Below are 21,941 nucleotides of genomic sequence, written 5' to 3'. Positions count from 1 at the left end.
GAGCCTCAGCTCAACATAGCACATAGATACCGTAGCATTAAAGGACAACCGACGCCTCCGGACAAGTTGTGTCCATAATTTGTAAAATAGCTTCAAATGACTTCTACTGAGTGTATTTTAAAAAGATTCCACCACGTATAGCTATATTTTACATTTTAAGACTTGCGCTGAATATTCAGGAAGTCTTGTTTCTGAGTTGGTGACGAGTACTGACGTCACGTCACGGAAGGAACACCCCTGACAGAGAAAGGACAGACTGTAGCAGTCCTTTCATCACGTCAATGCATTTTGCGGTGCTTTGTTTGGTCTCAAAACTTCGTGTTGATCCGTGTTGATGGTGAAATTAGAAGGAAAACACATAAATAACGCGATGGTGAATCGTTGTGTGTTGCACCGAACAACTATTTGATATTCGCTGACAAAAATTCCCAGGAGACAAATCAGCCCATTTCAACAGAGCTTTGTCGCCATCTTCTGCATTTTTTGGGTGCTATATTTCTCTCCAGATGCCTCAATATGACACTGAATAACTTCTTTAATCGATTGCAAACATGTATGCTTTCCTCTTCAGAACTATTTGAATCATATTCATCACTGGATGAGTAACAAGAAACCATCTTCTCCGAATCTGAAGCCATTGTTTTGATTCTCAAGCAAGGCATGACGTCTTGGCGTGACACCACAAACAAGGGGGCGGGACCTTCTGAAACTGGCCACTTCCGGGTTCAATTTGAAGTAGTTTTTAGACACTTTAAGTCATGTTTATTGGTGTTTTGCATTTGACTAAAAATATCATCCTGCGTGTTTTGGGTATTTTAGGTGCTATAAAACGTTTTTTCTGATGTCAGTTAGGAAACAAAAAAGTGGTGTCGGTTGTCCTTTAAGTGTCAATTTCATATGTGGTAGTTCAGTAACTTAAGAAGGTTGTCAATATAAAGTCAAGCCCGAAGTGAGTGGATGCCGGAGTAATTAAACAAGAATTCACACCGCATAAGTGAAGCGAAGCAATGTCAACAACCGTCTATGAGCCTGTGGCCTCCTCCATGTGCTTTTACATTTCAACTCAGTCATGCTTCACCATCAACAGAAGGGAGTCAAGCTGCAGCCCAAAAATAACACAGTATTTAAACACATGCTTCTCGTGTGCTGAAAAGAGCAAATACCAAGAGTGAAATAGAGGGTTTGGTTTCAGTTTAGCGTGGAGAGTAATAGTCTCCACAGTTCTGGTCCATAATTACAGAAGGCACTGTTGGCTGCGGAACTCCATGTGCAGTCTGGGGACTGACAAATAACACATTTTTTTTTTTTTCACTCGTACCCTTTTATACGTACCGTACGGCTCATAGGTTAACTGGCAATGGAAATAATATATTGATAGTTTGAGAAGCACAAAATCAAGATTCAAATTGACTAACCCAAATGCAACACTTTTAAACATTTAGTAAGAATTGGTGCATCAGAATATGGCGATGAGTCCAGTTCATTTCCGTCAAAATGTATTTTGCCCACTTCAAATTGGGCATTTGCAGCTCCATTAAACTTTTTTTAACTCATTCACTGCCATTCACAAATTTATTGAGGAATTGAAAATATGACAAAGCGCCATTCCTGAATGTGTCTCTGGCAATGTTTTCCCTTCCACAATGGTCATAATTTCCCTTTTTTCCATGTTAACTCTTTGTTCCTGCTTCAGCTGTTGTTAAAGCGCCATATAAACCAATATGTAAGTATCGCATTGTATTTTCGACAGCCGGCCTCATTTCAAGCTCATATAACTCCAGACCCATATCATTTACGAATTAACTCTTTTTTTCTGATGAAAGAAGAGAGTCGAAGGTTTCTGACGCTGCATTGAATGCTTATGTAGTCCTAAAACTCAGTATCCTGTGGGTCCTGGAATTCGAGTGACAATGACACAAACTGTGGCACTAAAGTGGAGACATTATTGCACGTCTGGTAGTGAATGAGTGAATGGTTTATCGGGACTTTTGCTTTTGAGCAAAGGGCCACAACTGACATGAGAGAACCAATTGTCCATTGTTTAGCCCACGACAAAAACATTAATATGCACTCTATCTGAAAAGCAGTACAAAATGGATCAAGAGCAAGTCGACAAAGAACATTTTCTTCCTCCGTTCCAGGCTTGAACTGTGTGACCACATTGCTCTGTCTCTATAGTTACGACAAATACTTGAACTTGATATGGCGTTGCGGTATTGGCCGAAAATTGCAATGACCTTGGTGTAAATGAGTTTGCCAAGTCTGCGGGTTTCTCATTCCTGGATTATGCACTTGGGAGAACAGTGGAACATTTTAAGTCTATCTGTTATGTTTCGTCACACTCCCTCAGTGTGAGTACCGTAGCATCCCAACAACAATGAGCGTAACTCACCCCCAGCTTCTTACCTTTAGGGGCAAATGTAAAGAAAAACATGTTGGAAAGATCGTCTTTTGAAAACACCTCTTTTTCTGTTAGTTTTCAACTTCGGATGAGCCTTGCCCACGAGTTGTAACCACCATGTCATTTTATCAATAAAGTTCCATTTCCATTCCTGCCGTGTAGCAGAACAAAGTCAATATTCACATAGAACGAAGCTATTTGAGGAGGTCCACAACATTCCAAACAAGGACGGGTGCTAAGTCACAGTGGCAAATATTGTAAAGCTTAGATTTAAGACATAAAATCCCAAATAGTTTATATGTGTCTTTCGCCTAGCATTGACCAGTATGACAAACAGTAATCATGCAAACATGTAAGTTGATAGTATGTACACAAGTGGCTGAGGGGCACATTCCTAATATTAGACCACAAATGACAAAATGTACAATAACAAAAAAATGACAGAGGATACTAAAATACATGCCTGAAAGTAGATTATTCTTATGTTAAATATTGTTCTTTTCCAAATCACATTTTTTGACTAAACTTAGCAATGTCATTTAAAATGATCGCACATGTGATGAGGGATGTGGTCTGTGGTCTCCACAGTCAGCATTAGGTTGGGAAGTTACTTCCTGCGGGTGTCCACGAAAGGCAACATATGGTATCATTTTTGCGCTTTACGAAGAGCAAAAACACAAAATGGTCTTCACTTTTTATGATTCATTGTTGTTTTTAAGAGGAAGAAGTTGGCTACGGAGCTGGCAGAAGTACACCTCTCGGCATCTGACGTAAAAAAAAGGTCGAGAACTTGGCCAAGCATGACAAGCTGATTGCTTCACAGAGGAGAGGGCGGGACAGCCTCCTGGGTTCCGGACTGCTTTGTCCATAATAATGAGCATTGAACAGCAGTAATCGGGATCTTGAGGTCTAGGGGTCAGCACCTCAAAGGATTTGGTTTTATTGTTCTGGTTGGGTCTTTGATCCGTAAATTTTCTCCCTATATCAAACACTAACAACTAAACACGCACCACACTTGGAGGTGCTTGAACTGCCTATCGTGTGTTTTTTTGTTTTGTTTTGTTTTTAAACTGAGTGCGGGGGGCCCTCCTGGCAGCTACTTTGTGGAATTATTTGAATTGAAAATCTAGCCAAAAGTGTAATTGTTGCTTTAAATGCCTTCTAAGCAATGAGGGGGAATTTCAAATGCTTGAGATAGCTTGTAGTCGACGTACACATTCCACCATGATGTCCCTGATCCACTGGTGGAAAGACGCTTTGATCCTCTCCTCTTTCATCTAGAACTGGTTCATGTAGCAAAGGGGGTACAGAAAGTGCTTAAAAATGAATGACTCTCTGTGTCTTTGTGTTGTAATATTATCTTTGTGCTGTCATATTATTTTTTTATTTTTTTTTTTTTCTTTTGACTTTAAGACGGCGCCGCAAGAGTGGCTGCCTTTCCAGCAGCTCATGTATTTTGTTTTTCTACTTTCATTCCTTTCATGACTTGGCTGCTATGAAATGTAAATTTCTCCACTGTGAGACTAATCAAGGCAAATCCAATAAATCCAAATAAAATGGAAAAATGTGATCAGCCACCACTTGGATGCTTTTAACTGATCACCTGATCTTATTTGAAGTTTTATAGTTTCGTTGAATAAGTGAGTCATTGTAACATGAGACCTGTTGCTTTTCGGTGCAAGTCAGGGTATCCTGCCTGCTTCGGTTAGGACATCCTCTCAGCACTGCAACTATGTGGACTGGTTGCTTTTATTACCAGTTTTCACAGTGCCCGGTAGGATCACATTTACTGGCAACGCGCTGGTCACATTTTATAACCTTATTAAATTAAGTCCACACGATAGACAAGCCAGGTTCCTCACAAGGTGCCTATTTTTTCCTATTAGAAGAAGCCACAGTTAGCTTCATGTCGGGTGGAAGGCATTTATCGCCTTCGCAGTAATCACACGGCTTGTGTGAAGCGAAATGATGGCGCTATGTTATCATAAGTGTTAACTATAAAACTGAATAGTTTATATTAGTTTTAAGACATTTTGACATCTCGTGATATTATGCATGGCACCAGTGTGAACGATAGATTGCCGGAAATAACGTTCTGAGCATTCAAATTGAGAGGCTTCATCATATAGCCGACGACGAGTACACAGTCATTGACAGGTGGAAAATCTCAGCTGCTTCATGGTCTTTCAATGGTAAAACATGTTGTTGTAAAACACCATAAATCTAACCCGATTAAGTGTGAGGGGAGATAAGATAGTGCCACACCATCGGATGACTGCTCTCAACTACCAATGAAAAGAGTTTAACCGCAGAGGAACCCCTCAATACCACATGGACATTGACAAGAGGTATGAATAGCCCCCCTCACAAAAGTGGGGCTGAATAAGCAGAATAGGCGGTTTGGATGAGGGCAACAGAAGAAAAGGCCAAAAACACAAAACAGCTCTGGAGCACATCGGGAGCGGACAATTAAAATACTGCCTTGAAACTCCAACGCCACGTACAGTTGATATTTCTGAGTATCTAGAAAATATGGGAAAACCCTACAGCATGTTACCACCAGCTATATAAACTGTGACTTTAACCTTTCCACTTTACTATAGAAAACAGCTGTTCGTTCAGGCTACAAATCACATAATTTTATGTCCAAATAATTCAATTAGCCACTCTCCTGGGGCAGTAGTGACTGTGTTAAAACGATGTCAAAGTGACACAGCTGAACAGGCAATTTGAGCACCATGGCGACAAGTCGCCTTCTGAAAGAAAATGTATCTGAAAGAAAATTGATTTTTTTTTTAATTTGGCTTCATGGGGATTACAACACACATTAAACAGCAGTGCAACAAATTAAGGACTTTTATTTGTGCAGTAAACCTTTGTCAAAACGGTGTTGTATTGGGGCATAAACAAAATAAGCTACCAGTATGTACAGTAGTGTGATACCCTAAATATATTTCTGAACTATCTAATCAATGTAACCTCCACAAGGAAATAGATGAAGAGTGAGGCTTGGATGGATAGACAATGTCATTTTGAAGTGCATTATTATTACATGGGCGACAAGAAAAGAAAACAACATTCTTGCTTCCAACTAAAAGTTGTCTGGAGCAGTAAGGTAAATAGGGTCATAGAGGGACTTCTGCTTGACAAAGATATGATTGGATGAAATTGAGCTGTCGCTGTTTATTCTCTCCTGACTCAAAGCCTAAAATCAAATCAGACGTCCCCCCGCTGCGATTGATGTGTTGGGTCCGGAAAGCTGGCCAAGCAATTAGCAGTGCAACCCGCCTGTACATCTGCATGGCTGCTAATCCACTCGTTAATGAGGGCACAGCAGTTTTTTTTTTCATTTGATTTCTCCTTCTAAACAGCTCAATTTCCTCAATGGACACATTGGCGATATCATGGCCCAGCCTTCAATGACAAAGTGCCCCGCCCCCAAGCTCCACACAGACCACCGCCATCAATGTTTCCAAACGTTGACAGTAGACTGAACTCAAACATCTTTTTTTACTTACTTTGTTGACCATTTTCCTTTTTAAATAGATTTGGATCAATGCATGCAGAACAAGAAATGCGAAGGGCATCTTCAGGGACATAACAGACATCTATTTCCACATGCACATTGGCTCCACAGACAAAATGTGGAGTGTTGTCACATTACACAGCTTGGACACATATTTATATACTGTATGGGGATCATCTTGGGCAAAAGAAGCTGATAATATTAATTAAGTAAACACTGTTACAGTTCAAATAAAATCATGCAAAACTGCAAACACTATCCCCACCAAAAAAAAAGCAAACACTGTGGAGTGTCTCACAACACTTGATAATGGTGATACTGTGTTGATGCGGATTGTATTGTGTAGCAAGAGAAAGTGGTTTAATCCTACTATATAACAAATTAACAGACCAAAGATCCAAAAGATAAAACAACCAGAAATAACAATCACTTGCAAGTCTCCGGTGTGTAAACTAACTCTGACTGCTTGGAGTTAAACAAACAAACAAACAAAATCAAAACAATGATGTTCAGTAGCACATTATGAGCATGGCAAGCTCAAATTTTAGGGGAAGACCGTTGAAACTTCACCAAGAGAGCCTATCCTATGAGCCGCAGGCGACCCCATCTGACTTCTTTGGAAGCACTGTCGTTAACCTCTACAAAAGACTAACTGGTACGAGCGTCTTGAGCAAACTGCCTGCACATACAATAAGCCATCACATTTACAACACAATTCTTATCACAAACTGCTTCGAGTTTTCAATGTGATTGTTTTAGGTTGGTTTATTTGGTTTACTTACAGTACATGAGCCCCGTAACATCTGCACAGGTTAAAAGAAGATTTTAAAAAGTAGACAAAGGTGCAGCTCTCTTATCCAGTGGACGAAAAAAAACACGGAAAAAAATCGGCAGTTGCTCCGAATGAGACGCGGTGGTGTTTGGGCGCCTCGCAGATGTCCTATCCCGACGTCACCCTCGAGCAGACTGACGAGGAGCGCGAGACGGGAGTATAGGCACATGCGCGCGCGCGCACACACACACACACACACACACACACACACACACACACACACACACACACACACACACACACACACGCACACGTATGCACGAGGGCGCCCACGCGAGAACACGATACTGTAGTGAAACCTGAGGAGCTGTGACGTCACAAGGCCGGAAGTGTAGCAAGGTGCAATATCATTTCACGGTAACCTAGCATGAAGCTCGATAGGAAACGCATTCACAGCATGAAGTTATAGTACTGTCGTTTTGTTTTTGTAGATATGTGTAATATAAGCGTTAGATTCCTCAAACGTTAAAAAAATGACAGTTTAAACGCATTGGACTGATATAGTATTTACTATGATTGTAGTGATGTAGTATTGTGTTACCCGCTTGTGGCAATAAAGTGATTGAAGAGCATTAGGAAACGTGTCATCCTTCAACCACATACCCGGAGTTATAATATTTGTTAGGACATTCAGAATTGTTCATAGTCAAGACCATCAATGTTGGACACCTAAGTGTATAATGGATTACAATGGTCAATGCCACGTGTCAAAGTCATGAAAACTTGCCTTAGTTTTTCATTGAGTTTTATTTAATAACTATTAATTCTGAACATGATCATCAAAATATGGGCCAGCAATATGGGATTTTTAGATATTGCACACTGAACAGGATAAGTAAGGAACAAGAAGTTTAAACTACCCTAAGAGGTAATCACACACATCCATCAACAAATACAGTGGTGTGTACACAATACAGTGTATTACTAAAAGACATTGTAGTAGGGCTTGTGACATGCACTTGGCAGAACGTCACATTTTTTTGCCTCAACTGAAAATGCATTTTCCAAATGTGAATTATTCAATTAATGTGACTGCTGGCGTGTTGAACCTTTTCATGTGTACCCAAAGCAATCCAACAAATGCCACTGTTTGTGTTTTTATAACATATCTCACACAGAACTGTTCGCAATTATAAACAATTTAAATTCAGCGTCAACGTGGCCACCTACCAAATTAAAAAAGTACAACGGTCTGTATGTATCTATGAAAAGGGTTCCTTACTGCAATTACACTGTCACGGTATACATAAACCAAGCAAGACTTTCTTTCCCCAGCAGCGTGTGTTATTTCAGACGTTAAGTACTGTATCAAAATTGTTGCAGCACGTCTGCTGGCTCATTCTTTAGCAAGCCTTGACAAAGGTGGCTTGTTGAGAAAACAAATGCGGTGGCACTGCACTGTTCATGCGCATCTCAAAACTATTTGACTCCCCTCTGATCAAATGGTTGTGAAAGCTTTGCACACTGTTCAAAGAATTGTATAGCTACATCATCTTCTGGAATATGAGAGAGAGGAGCAAAATTAAAATGCTTTAACATATGGTTAGTTCTATTTTATTTCTTTATTTACTGCAGTGTGTTGATCTTTTCTCCCTTATATCACATCTCATTAAATTATGTAAGCGGACCATATGTAGTGCCTTAAAATCTCCTTTATAAATACTGGCGAGGCATTAACAGGCAAACGGGAAATGGAAATACATGTTCAATAAGTTTAGAGAAGAAGCCTGCAGCCATTGAAGAGATGAAAGCTCAGACAAGAACATCTTCCCCTGCCCTGTCGCCAAAGAAGCTCCTCCACGAATCAACCTGCTATTATCAATGCAGTACAAAGCCAGTAAAGGCACTCTTCGAGGCCACTTTTCCCCGCCGCTGACCTGCTTTTACCCTTTCAACACAAACGGCAAAAGACTCATTTACGCGCAATGCCATGAACACCATCAGCAACACGTGAGCCTCCTCGACCAGCTTCAAGACATCAATAATGCACCAGATATCCATTACAAAGTCAGCCCGACAGCTTTCGTTTCTTCCCCGAGGAGAAATAGGAGATGTGGGATTGAGCTACCATTTGGGACACAGCATGGACACCTAATCTGGAGGATTTATGCTATGATGTTCAGTGACAGGATTCGTCAAAGAAGCATCCGTAGCATGGGACCTTGTGTTCCACCGCACACAGGAAAAAGGTATCGCAGGGGAAAGTCAAAGCAAGCTGTTCAGCCATCTGTTGAAGTACTTGTCTTGCCTTGGGAGAGGATTTTCGATTAAGGACAGTAAAATGCTTGTTTGCTATCATTGCTCAAATTAACAAACAGTCTACCATTTTTTTAAAAAAAGCCCTTTGTGTTGTTATAAAATCTTACCCAGGGAACTATGAGTAAAAAGATGACCATCATTATCTCCTAGTCCATTTATTCTCTAAATGTGAAATATTTATGAATCTTGATTAAGAGTTGGTAGAGGGTGGGAATACAATGGTTTGAGAACAATTGATCAATTATTTCGGAAGTAAACGATTGAAATCAGACACGGTTCACATTAACATTATTTTGGCATGAAGTAGAGAGGAGTTTGCTCAGCTTGCAAACGTCACGACTAAACTCAGGTGAACAGTGACTGGTCGCTACCTGATCCCTGAGAATGAATGCACAAACACCAGAGTACAAAAAACATGTACGTACCATATTTTCTGGTGTATAAGGTGCACCCAAAAGTCTTGATTTTCTTGACATGCACCTTACACGCAGGTGCGCCTTATACGCAGGTGCGCCTTATATGCAGGTGCGCCTTATACGCAGGTGCGCCTTATACTATATGTGAAGTAATATTGAGCCGCAACAGGTCTCGCAACTACTGTCAGCAGCCACCCACTCCATTTCCCTCTGTAGAAGAAGTTGTGTGTAATTGCAGCATCTACTGTAGCACCTTATAATATAGTGTGCCTTATATCTGGAAAACCTTTATACTATATAATACAGTGAGACCTCATCTTACGAACACCTTATCTTACGAACTTTTCGTCTTTCGAACGTCAAATTTATGAAAATTAAACCTTGAAACACGCACTACTTTTCACGATACACAACCACCACGGCTGGCTGAGTGATCTTCGGATCGAAAAGCGCTCGAGCCGGCCCAGCTTTCCACACCCCCTCTCTCTGAATTCACACGTTAATCGCCTCCGATGACCTTTTTGCAGACAATTTTATTATTATGGGACCGAAAAAAAACACCACAGGTTCTTGTTCAGCCGAGGAGAAGAAGGAGTATACGGCGTATACCTGTGGCGTCACACGTGTGTAGGATTTTGAAGTGCGCCTTTCAACCCTTTCATGTCTTTCAATTCCTTGATGTCCTTGATGTGCGTCTCACCCTGACGCATAGCACACGCTTGAAAATGGTATAAAAGGAGCTGTCGCGGGACAGAGAGATTGGGCGAACCACGGGGCAGAATCATCTCAGACTCATCTCGGACTCACAGCCTCAAAGAGACACAGCTCGCAGAGACCTGCTCAGCATCGCACGGAGTCTCACAGCACGACTTGCTCGACTCCACGCCGCAATCAAGCTCTGCGCATCACCTGCCTGGGAGATCTGACAACGAACCTACTTACAAATAAAGAGAATCATCAAACTCTTTATACCCACTTATTTTTCGGTCGGCATTGCGTATACCGACAGTCAAATGTGGTGCGTTACTATGAATACGTTGAAGAAACTACCAGCCGTACTCGTCTATTCTGCTCTGTTTATTTGTCATCCAAGCCTTGGGGTGCGTTCAGGTTCGAGAATAGCGCACAACTTCTTATGACTCAAGGAAAGCATTGTCTAACTGAATGAGCAGGGACAAACACTTGCCAACATTTCTGTGTTGCTACACTTGAACGCAGCCCCTGGCAAGATGCAATAGAAGTGATTGTGATGGGCTAAAGGGTAGAGTCATGTGTCATGGTAAGCCAATCAGAGCTAGTGTTTTCACACACACCGGAAGAGGGTGTCATTAGTCACGCTTTCACGTGACTAATGACACCGAAATTGTAACGTGCGAGTTGACAGCTGAGAACGGGGCCGCCGTTCGCGGCACTTCAATTTCATTTCATTTGAACGAGTCGCTGTCATCTCACCAGTGACATGATTACGACGAAAGTGCCTCGCTGTTTCTTGTGCTGGCAAGTCCAACAGTTTGCTTTGCACGAGGTGATTGTTAGACGCGATCACGTAAGTTTGTTGCTTTCCGGTTTCCGATCGCGAGTGTGCCATTTTATTCGCCCCGCCCACCTTCTTTTGTCGCGTTTTATTCCGCGTCCGTGCAATCTTCGGACTCACGCCTTTTGTTGTAATAAAATCTCTGCCAGCACCTACGGGACTCGACGTGGATGCAGATGACATCGAGGAGCTTGTTGCTGACCATAATGAGGTCATCAACACAGAGAATTTGATTTGCAGAAGCAGGCCATTCAGGAGTTCATGATGAATGATAATGTGATGCCTCAGTTTCGTAAGACCTAAGAAAGTCGTAAGAAGTCAGAAAGCAACAGGTGTCAATTAAGAGCCATCATTGACCATCAGAAATGTAAATAAAGTGACTTTATTATACAGTGCAGTACAGTATTTATTACAAAGATTCCACCGCATATAGCTATACAGTGAGACCTCAACTTACAAACACCTTATCTTACAAACTTTTCGTCTTACAAACGTCAAATTTATGAAAATTAAACCTTATAATAAGCACTATTTTCATAATACACACCCACCACGGCTGGCGGAGTGATCTTCGGCGGAAGCACACGACCGAACAGCACCAGAGGTTAAGTTACCAACAGTCCTTATGGAAGGTGACTTTCCTTCCATAAGCCATCAACAACCATCAAAAAGGTAAATAAAACTTTATTTTACAGCACAGTTTATTTCTTTAATTACAGTCCTCATGTAACGTGCCTCTCTTTCCAAACAGCAATTCCATTTGACCTTCGACCTCCAACGCCATTCCATCAAGCCATCAATGACCATCACAAATGTAAATAGAGTGACTTTATGATACAATGCACTGTATTTCTTTCATTACAATACAATAGCACATGTATTATACATAGAATAAGGTATGTTGTGTGTAGTTTTAAGGCTTATTTAGTTGAAGAGTATATTTCATGGAAACCCAGGAACAGATTATTCCCATTTTAATGGTTTCCTATGGGAATTTTTTTTTTTGTTTGTGATACACACTTTTTGGCTTACACACTCTGTCTGGGAACCAATTAAGTTCGTAAGATGAGGTCTCACTGTATTTGGAAAATCTATTTTCTTTCATTGAAGATGTGCCTTGTCATCCGTTCAGTGCGCCCTATAGATGGAAAAAGTTTGAAAATACACCATTTGTTGGGGGTGCCTCTTACACTCCAGTGCACCTGATCTACCGGAAAATACGGTAGTTATTGAATTTATAGCCTGGCTATAAAACACGAAGCAGGGTGTTTACCCGAGACTTGTCAATGTCATTGAAATCCACGAGAAGCATAGCGTTGAATATGAACAAATATATTATATAACATTGTTAGCTAGTTTTGACAGGCAATGTCTACATTTTGTGGCAGTGACGTGCGGTGAGGTTCATGGCTGGTGAGGCACTGACGTCATCAATGACGTCACCGCTCGTCTCTACTTAGTATTTGAACGGTAAATTCAGCGATTTTGAAAAAAATCCTAAAACGGTGAAGTTAAATGGACAAGAACTTTAAAGTACAAATCACTAAATACATCTAACTGTTTAATTTATTTTTTCATTTGATATTTCCATGACAGCTTTCCATGATGACAGGTGAGGCACTGCCTCACCTGCCTCCACTGACTGCACGTCACTGTTTTGTGGTCTATAAGAGTTTGTATCTAGCATGAGAAAGACATCAAAAGCTGATTTAGACACTGGAAAGAATCTGGATACACCATTCCAAATGGCGCTACTTGAGTCGTCAGTGTCAATACCGCTACACAAATATTTTCAGAAAGATGTTGCTAGTAAAAAACTCTGTCTTTCTTATCTTCAACTTAAACTTACCTACTGCTGTATTTTGTGGCTACACGCCATTAGGCTTCACGATAGTCACACTAGTTGATGGTATCAGTGCAAAGTGATTCATCTCCAAGACCCCACCTTGCTCAAATCGGGGGGAAAAGTGTGTAAAGAGGGACAATAGCAACATATCGGCATCATACTTCAGGATTAAAAAAAAGTTCCGATTTCTAGAAATAGGCGCATACGGAATGATCAGGTTTGTGTTTTGACCACAGGGCGTGTAGTTGGGTTCGCTGCATCAGTTACATAAATGGTGTAATGTTACACCAGCTACAATGAAATATAATAAACAAATGAGGGGAACACATGTTTAACGAGAACAACAATGGATGCTATCCAGTATTTCATTTTATATATCTTGAATCCGTGACTGTGACAATAAGACGAGTTGACCGAAGGAAAGGCACAGTTTTGTACGGACTGTGTACCGTTAGTAGCTTACAACAAATCAGTTTTGGGAGGGGACAATGATGATAAAAATACATTTAAAATGTGTACCATAAATTCAGTGGATAACTGCAAGTGTTTTTTTTTATTTTGTTTTCAGAACCAAGGCAGCTGATTGACATCCATCCATCCATCCATTTTCCGTACTGCTTATTCCTCAGTAGGTTCGCAGAGGGTGCCGGAGCCTATCCCAGCTGTCTGCGGGCATGAGGCGAGGGACACCCTGAGTTGCTTGCCAGCCAATCGCAGGGCACACAAAGACAAACAGCAGTCACGCTCACACTCACACCTATGGACAATTTGGCGTGTTCAATCTGCCTGCCATGCATGTTTTTGGAATGTGGGAGGAAACCGGAGGACCCGGAGAAAACCCACGCGGACCCAGGGAGAACATGCAAACTCCACACAGGGAGGCCGGAGCGGGACACGACCTAGCGACCACTGCACTGTGAAGCCGGCAACTCCCAGGCCGCCCGGCTGATTGACAGTGAAAGATAAACAAAAAAAAACATGACTATTGTTTGACAAAAAGTGACAGAAACATAAATCAATCTTTTCACAGCCATCACCATTTTCTATGTGTGTGTGCGCACTAAATGGCTTGATAAGGTTCAACCCACTTGTCTGAAACATCAGCGTCAGAAAGGGGGTATGTGGAATCTGCTTCTGATAACAAAGAGATAACTGCTAAGAGCTGGATTTCCCTCTAATCAAAGACAGATTGGGAAATCGAGTCTGTTGAAAATCCTCACAGAAGATTCCAAGGAATGATGTTGGAGTGACGGGAGAAGCTTCCCCTTAGCAAGGCCAAAGCCCCTTTCCGATAACAGCAGCAACGCTTTGGCGCCGTGTGTCCCTCATTTAAACAGTCCACACACACGTACACATAGAATCTCATATTTTATAATGTCAAACTTGTCTGATAGCGGATGTAGTTATCATGGGACAATATACAACACTTCCAACAATCATGCAAAAAAGTAGACTGGATATACGGCAGAAGAGGAACAAAGCTCCTCTTCTCTGAGGTAATTATCAATGAGCAATGGTTCAGTTTCAGCTACAAGAGAGGCTTCATTCGGTTATCAGTGACAGATGCACCGGAGAAGCTTTCAGACTCATTAACTACCCACACATAGTCATAAAAATGCACTGCCTAAGTGTTCTCATGTTTATCTACTCTCAGCGGACCCTTTCTACCTCCTCGCTTGCTCCGGACGCCTCATCTACCCACACACCCATGTGCTCTTCTTTACGAGGAGGGAGCAGGTTGTTATACCTGCTGGTGGTAAAGAACAGCTGCAGACATTGCGGATGCAAAAGTATCATCATGAAACGGACAGCATGAATCAATCCTAATTAGCATCCAGCCAATGCTACTGCGTTGAATCCGGTCCTACTGAGTGATGGCTAAAGGATACAGAAAGTTACAATTGTCCCGTTATTAGCTTGTCTACAGAAAGCCAGAGATAAAATGGACTAGTGTGTCCACTCTTTGGGTGGGTTGATGTGGGGGGAAAAATTGCTCCTGTAATTATAGGGTTGTAGTGTCATCTGTCACATCCAGTCAGGGGACGAAAGAAAAGCTTAAAATCACTGGGGAAAAAAACAAAGAAAAAAAACTGAAGACATTACATTCAACTTTGCTATTTTGAACACAAACCATTTGTGGATGAAGTGACAGTGTCTCTGCTAATCAACAGGAGTGCATTTAATGTTGGCCACATTTCTGGTAATCAATTATTTAATTCACAGTAATTTCCAAAGTATAATGCGCACCGGAGTATAAGGTGCATCCCCAAGGAATGTTGTTTTCAAACATTTTCCATTTATAAGGTGCACCGGACTATAAAGTCAAAGTCAGCTTTATTGTCAAATATGCTAATATGCATGACATACAGCACAGATGAAATTACTGTCCTCTCGGACCCAGCATAAGGCGCCCCTCCAGTGAATGAAAAAAATGTGCCATATATAAATATAGATATGTTTTCCAAATATAAGGCACAACACATTATAAGGCTCTACAGTGGAGGCTGGGGTTACGAACTACAGTGTACTTCTTCTACAGGTGGAAATGGAGTCGGTGGCTGTTGACAGTAGTTGCGAGACCTGTTGCGGCTCAATATTACTTCACATATAAGGCGCACCTGCGTATAAAGCGCAGGGTTATCTTATGAAGAATATCAAAGCTTTTTCAAGGCCTTATACACCAGAAAATACTCAACTCATGGGAGCACAAAAATGTTTCGAATATTTCCTATTCCATCAGAATAACGTTACCCTTTTCCAGAAATGTGAATGGTTCTAGTTCCAACAGCTGGCGGCCTAAAAAGTTGCCAAATACATAGTCACCATAAAAACTCAATGGGAGAATCAAAGTCGAGCAATATCCCGACCGTTCGGGCATTTGGGCTAACTCAACATCCCGCTGACAATAATTACACGCCCTGTTGAAAACCTGTGTTAATGACTCATTGAAATTCAATGGCCAGTATTGAAGATTTGTATCACACCGAGGCATGATACAAGAGGAGAAAAACCAGCTGGAAGCATAGTAAATATGGAGTCACATTGTTAAACAAAAGGCACTGTAGTCCCATCAGAGCCAGACATGGACAGACATAGACATGAGCAGCAGATTACTGATCATTGAGTTGTTTTCAAGCACACTAATCCAACCGAGCGACATCACCAGAGGTCATCAAGAGGACGTGTCAGACAGACACACTTTATGGCCGAGCCTGGTTTTTAAGAGTCAGCTTCACTCACTGTTACAAATTCCACATTTTGCATGCCAAACAACACCCTAGATTCACTTTTGCATCAGCCTTTGCAAATTTCCCCATTGTGGGACGAATAAAGGTTTTCTGATTCTGATTTACCATCGCAGTCCACTGAGCCACAAGCAAACTCAATTTAGGCACCCCTTGTCCGTTTGCTGATCAGCCTTGCTTTCATTTCCCACTTTAAAGTTGCAAAGACTACAAAGGGCTCCAAAGCCAACATTTGCGCGAAACACACAGTAACTTTAAAAAAAGGATGAAATCATGCGGTTGTCGATGGAATGTTTACAAGGCTGCGGTGCTCAAAAGGGTTAAAATTAACAAATAAATCACTGTATTTTCCACACATCAAATATATTTCATTGTGAAACCACAAAATAAACACAGTAGCTATAGCCTTACAAAACAATTTCCAAGCAAAAATGTGCTTTTCAAAAATGTTGTGGTTGATGTAACTCAAGTCAGTAATTATTCATCCTGACGTAGTCTAAGCCAGTGTGTATGTGTATATGACTGTGTGTGTATATATATATATATATATATATATATATATATATATATATATATATATATATATATATATATATAATCAAATGGTGAGTATAGTTTTAATATAGTCTAGTATAGTGAGTATACTTTTTTGATTGTTGCTGTGCCGATGACCATTTTGTGTTTGGTAGCCTTTTACTGAGCGAGTTGCTTGTTCTGTTGCCACAAAGGGACATAAGTCTTCTTGTGCCGGTCCCAAGCCCGGATAAATACAGAGGGTTGTGTCAGGAAGGGCATCCGACGTAAAAGCTTGGCCAAAACAAACATGCGGATCATACCTCTGAAGATGGAGGTCACTGATTCGCTGTGGCCACCCCTTGAAGGGAAAAGCCGAAAGGATATATATATATATATATATATATATATATATATATATATATATATAGCAGGTAACTGTGATCGCAGAGCTTTTGCACGTTCAAAACTTTTTATAGCATCTAAAATACCCAAAACACGCAGTATGATATTTTTAGTCAAATGCAAAACACCAATAAAAATGACTTAAAGTGTCCAAAATCTGCAAAAAAAATTCTGCAAAAGAATTGGGCATTTTCAGAAAGTCCCGCCCCCAGTTCGTGACGTCACGCCAAGACGTCTTGCATTGCTAGTGAATCAAAACAATGGCTTCAGATTCGGAGAATATGCTTTCTTGTTCCACATCCAGTTATGAATATGATTAAAATAGTTCTGAAGAGGAAAGCATACATGTTTGCAATCAATTAAAGAATTTATTTTTGCCATTTTGAGGCAACATTGGGGGAAAATCTCTCACCCAAAAAAAGAGGCACAAAATGGCGACCTCCTGTGGCCACCCCCGTTTCCACAGGCTGATAAATTCCTTATATGGAGCTTGGACGCCCTCTTCTGGCCTCCTGGCGGCTTTTGGATGCAACACAAGTTCCCCAGACCAAGTACAGCAAAATACATTGACGTGATGGAAGGACCGCTACAATGCGTTTTTTTTACGGTGAAGGGCGGTCCTTTAGTGACGTCACGTACGGACTCGTCACCAACTGAAAAACAAGACTTCCTGAATATTTAGCGCGAGTCTTAAAACGTAAATTATAGCTATATGCGGTGGAATCTTTGTAAAATACGCTCAGTAGAAGTCATTTGAAGCCGTTTTACAAATTATGGACACAACTTGTCCGGAGACGTCGGTTGTCCTTTAAGTGAGCAATCCGAACAGCCAACATCATCTCCATGGTTTTAAAATAGATTTTATGAGAATAGGGCAGCTTGATGTGTAGGGTTTAAAGCCCAGCCAAGACCTTTATGTTTAACATTTGTTTGACTTCATACACCTCCTGCAGTTAATCCCAAAAAAAGCAGGTACCAGGAATGCTTTCTCACCGGCAAACAAGTATGTGGTGTACCCTGCTTCTCAGTAATTATTTTTGTTGAGTTCATTGCTATAACTGACTTGAAACTGAGTCACAGTGTATTACGGTACTTTGTCAGAGGTTTCCACTGTACTTTTTTCCTGGTCAGAGGTCGGAAATTTCAGACGACACAATTTCCTGCAATACAGCATCATAACAATAGGGGAAGGAGAAGGGGAATGAGCACCCATGTTATTTGAGTTTAAACTGTGAGGAAAAACACAGGGTGTGTTTGTTACTACGTGGGGAACTACTCCTTTGGATGAACTATTCGCCCAACTTTCACATCCACCTACATATAAATGCACTTCCTCTCTTGAAATGATGCTCACAAGCCAAACCTCAGTAATTTTCAATATCGACACATGACACATGATCACATGCGCTCCATGCCTGGTGACTTCTCAACTGTTTTGTTTTCATCTATAATGAGTTTGGTTATGTGATTGAAGTGATCAGGGGAAACCCAGCCGTAAAATGGCGCAGCTACAAAAGTGAAGATTGTAGGCAGCAATGGTGCATAACTATGGTGAACAAAACATGTTTAGCAATAAGCCCCTGGAGATTTATTTGTTAGTTTCAATCTGATTATGAAAGTAAAGGAATCGGTTTCTGTCATGTCTTTCCTAAGAAGCAAAGTTCAACTGTCTTCTCTCGGAACAGTTATCTTTCTGCAAAAATATTTTCAGGTTTCTATTGAAAGACGCCCCCACACTTGCAGTACTACTTCCTCAATGACCAAATTTCTAAAATGTGTTGAGCTGAACACTTCACTCTGAAATTACAAACATCCCTCACGAAAACACGTCTGGATTGGCAACGTAAAGAATGCCTGACAGTCAGACGGCCAGAACTCAGGAATGGTTTCAGCAGGTGCACATATTTTCTTGAATGTGACCCGTGTAACAAAGGTCAGAGAAGGGGTGAGATGGAGAATTGGCGGCATTTTTTAGATGTTTGTGCGCGAGTGATACTGAGAAATACGAGAGAGTGAGAATCAAGAAAACAACGTACCTATGAAGGAGTGATGAAATTCCTAATGTCCAGACATGCGGTGCCGGACACTTCTATCATAGCAGTGTCCGGCGCCGCCATGTCTGGACATTAGGGATATATATATATATATATATATATATATATATATATATATATATATATATATATATATATATATATATATATAGTAAAGTCTCGTTATATCGATATTCAAGGTCCGACCCTGTTTGCATGTAATTTTCTTCGTGCGTGCATAGAAATAGTATCGATATAACCGGGACTATCGATATATCCGATATCGATATAACGAGACTTTACTGTATATACACACACATGGACCACTCTTGTACGACTGAGTGATGAAATTGTTTTTATTTTCAGTCCCTAACGCTGCTACAAAAATAGAAGGGATGCAAGAAAGGTACACCTGGAGTGCAAATAGATGGAGAGACTGAACACATTTTTGACTATTACACGTGCAGGAGAAATGTGTGTGAATGAGAGGGACCCAGAGTAAGGTTACAGGGAGAAGAGATAAAGAAGGTAAATTATTTTAAAACTTGGGGTCAACTGTCCAGAGCAATGGAGAGTGTGGAAAAGAGGTGAAGAAGTGTGTCCAGGCAGGCTGGAATGGCTGGAGAAAAATGTCAGGTGTGATGTGTGATAGAAGAGTTTCAGCTAGGATGAAAGGAAAAGTGTATAAAACGGTGGTGAGACCAGCCATGATGTTTGGACTGGAAACAGTGCCACTAAAGAAAAGACAGGAAGTAGAGCTGGAGGTAGCAGAGATGAAGATGTTTTCTTTGGGAGTGACCATGTTGGATTGGATCAGGAATGAGTATATCAGAGGGACAACCCATATTAGAGGTTTTGGAAAGAAAGTCAGAGAGGCCAGACTAAGATGGTTTGGACATGTTCAGAGGAGAGAGAGTGACGATATCGGGAGAAGGATGCTGAACCTTGAACTGCCAGGCAGGAGACCGAAAGGAAGACCAAAGAGGAGGTTTATGGATGTTGTCAAAGAAGACATGAAGGTAGCTGGTGTGAGAGAAGAGGATGCACAAAACCGTGTTAGATGGATGACACTGATTCATTGTGTCGAGCCCTGAAGGGAAAAGCTGAAAGGAAAAGAAGAAGACACGTGCTGAAGAAATAACAACTTAATACTGTACACAGGATACAACCCCATTACTTCAGAATCAGAATCAGAATCAGAATACCTTTATTCGTCCCGCAATGGGGAAATTTGCAGTCCACAGCAGCAATTGAAGAGGGATGGGGTTGGGGTGGGAGTGAAAGGATAGAAAACAAGATATTCTAAGCATAACAAAATAAAAATGTCAACTGTATACTGTGCAAATGTAGATGTGCAAAAACCGTTCTATAAACAAGACTGTACATAGTGCAGAATCAAGAAATGCATTTAGATATATTGCAACAACCCTTCTTCTTCTTGAAGTACATTTTTCTCTCACATATCAGACTTGTTACATGCAAGATAAAATGTTGATTAATACACCTTGTCCTGCTACAGTGAGTTAAAAAAACAACACAGCAAGTCAAACCTCCTACTTAAATTTGAGCTTTATCACATGTTCTGATTCATATGCTGGTTGCTCATTATGTGGTATGAAAAAAACGCCCCATAAAACCACTTTTCCAAATAGAAAACACAGGACGGTTCAGCTTGCGTAAAATTGTTTTGTGTGTAACCAGTGGTGCAAAAAAAACAGCTTTTGGAACCGCTGCAGGATACTGTTTATTCACTTGCAAAATATTTTATGAACTAAGCATATTTTTCTTAAAAAAAAAAACACTTGTAATTATATCATTAAAAAAGAAAAATACCACTGTAGTGAACTCATAGTGGAGAAAGGAGAATGACATTTTGACCAACTACTTACCTTTGGCGGTGATGATCATGCTCAGTTGGGCTGCCGGCCCTGCATTTGGCCTACTTCTCAGAAACACAATGTCATGGAAACTGTCTTTATAGTGAATGTGTGTGTGTGTCAGGAGTAACACGAAACGCTTGCTGGGCCTTGATCGAGGAGCCCGCCACGATTCCATCAACCGCAGCTTTAAAGAAACACACATTTCCCTTGTGAATGACGCCACCGATACATCTATTAGCTGCATCTTTGTTTACAAAAGCTAAAATACAGGCACAATGTGGTTAATGAAAGAGCAAAACATAAACATTGTTGAAGAAAAAGAAGCAAATGCTTCAATCTAAATAAATAAATAAATAAATAAATAAACAAACACAAGATCTGTTAACTCATTCACTGCCAGACGTGCAAAAATGTGTCCACTCCAGTGCCAGGGTTTTTGTCATTGTCACTCGAATTACAGAATATTGAGTTTTAGGACTACATCAACTTTCTTTCATCAGAAAAAAAGAATTAATTCTTAAATCAGATGGGTCTGGAGTTATATGAGCTTAAAATGAGGGTGGCTATCCAAAATACAATGCAATACATACATATTGGTTTATATAGGGCTTTAACAGCTGCAGCTGGAAAAAAAGCACTAACATGGAAAAAAAGAGAAATTCTGCCCCCTGTGGAAACGAAAAAACATTGCCAGAGGCCATGGTCAGCGCTTTCTCGGCACCTACCCCAAAAAAATAATACAAAATCTGAAAAAATTCGGGAATGGCGCTCTATGTCATATTTTCAATTCCCGAATAAATTTGTGAATGGCAGTGAATGAGTTATGCTCTAGTTCAGGGGTGGGCAAACGTTTTGACTCGCGGGCCGCATTAGGTTCTAAAATTTGATAGAGGGGAGGAGCATTTGGAGGGAGTGTTTGGGCCGGAAATACTAACCCTAAAGCATTAAAGGATAACCGACGCCTCCGGACAAGTTATGTCCATAATTTATAAAATCACTTCAAATGACTTCGACTGAGCGTATTTTACAAAGATTCCACAGTATATATCTA

General features: G+C 40.8%; 1 protein-coding gene across 17 annotated transcripts in view; it reads right to left on the bottom strand.

The window, feature by feature from the left end:
• Window positions 1-21,941, bottom strand: part of LOC148897964 (pleckstrin homology domain-containing family A member 5-like) — an 89,359-nt gene that overhangs the window by 33,996 nt on the left and 33,422 nt on the right. Inside the window, exon 1 of one of the 17 annotated variants that reach the window (XM_088996619.1) lies at window positions 6,710-6,988. The exons of the other annotated variants lie outside the window; for them this stretch is intronic. The gene's annotated coding sequence lies outside the window, so the exon portion shown is untranslated. Of the gene's footprint in view, window positions 1-6,709; window positions 6,989-21,941 lie in introns of those variants that run through there. 17 annotated transcript variants of the gene reach the window in all.

Source organism: Hippocampus bargibanti, linkage group LG05 (assembly GCF_051943395.1).
Source record: "Hippocampus bargibanti isolate YZ-2025 linkage group LG05, ASM5194339v1, whole genome shotgun sequence".
NCBI lineage: Eukaryota > Metazoa > Chordata > Actinopteri > Syngnathiformes > Syngnathidae > Hippocampus > Hippocampus bargibanti.
Note: the sequence above shows the minus strand (reverse complement) of the source record. Positions and strands in the feature narration are given on the sequence as shown.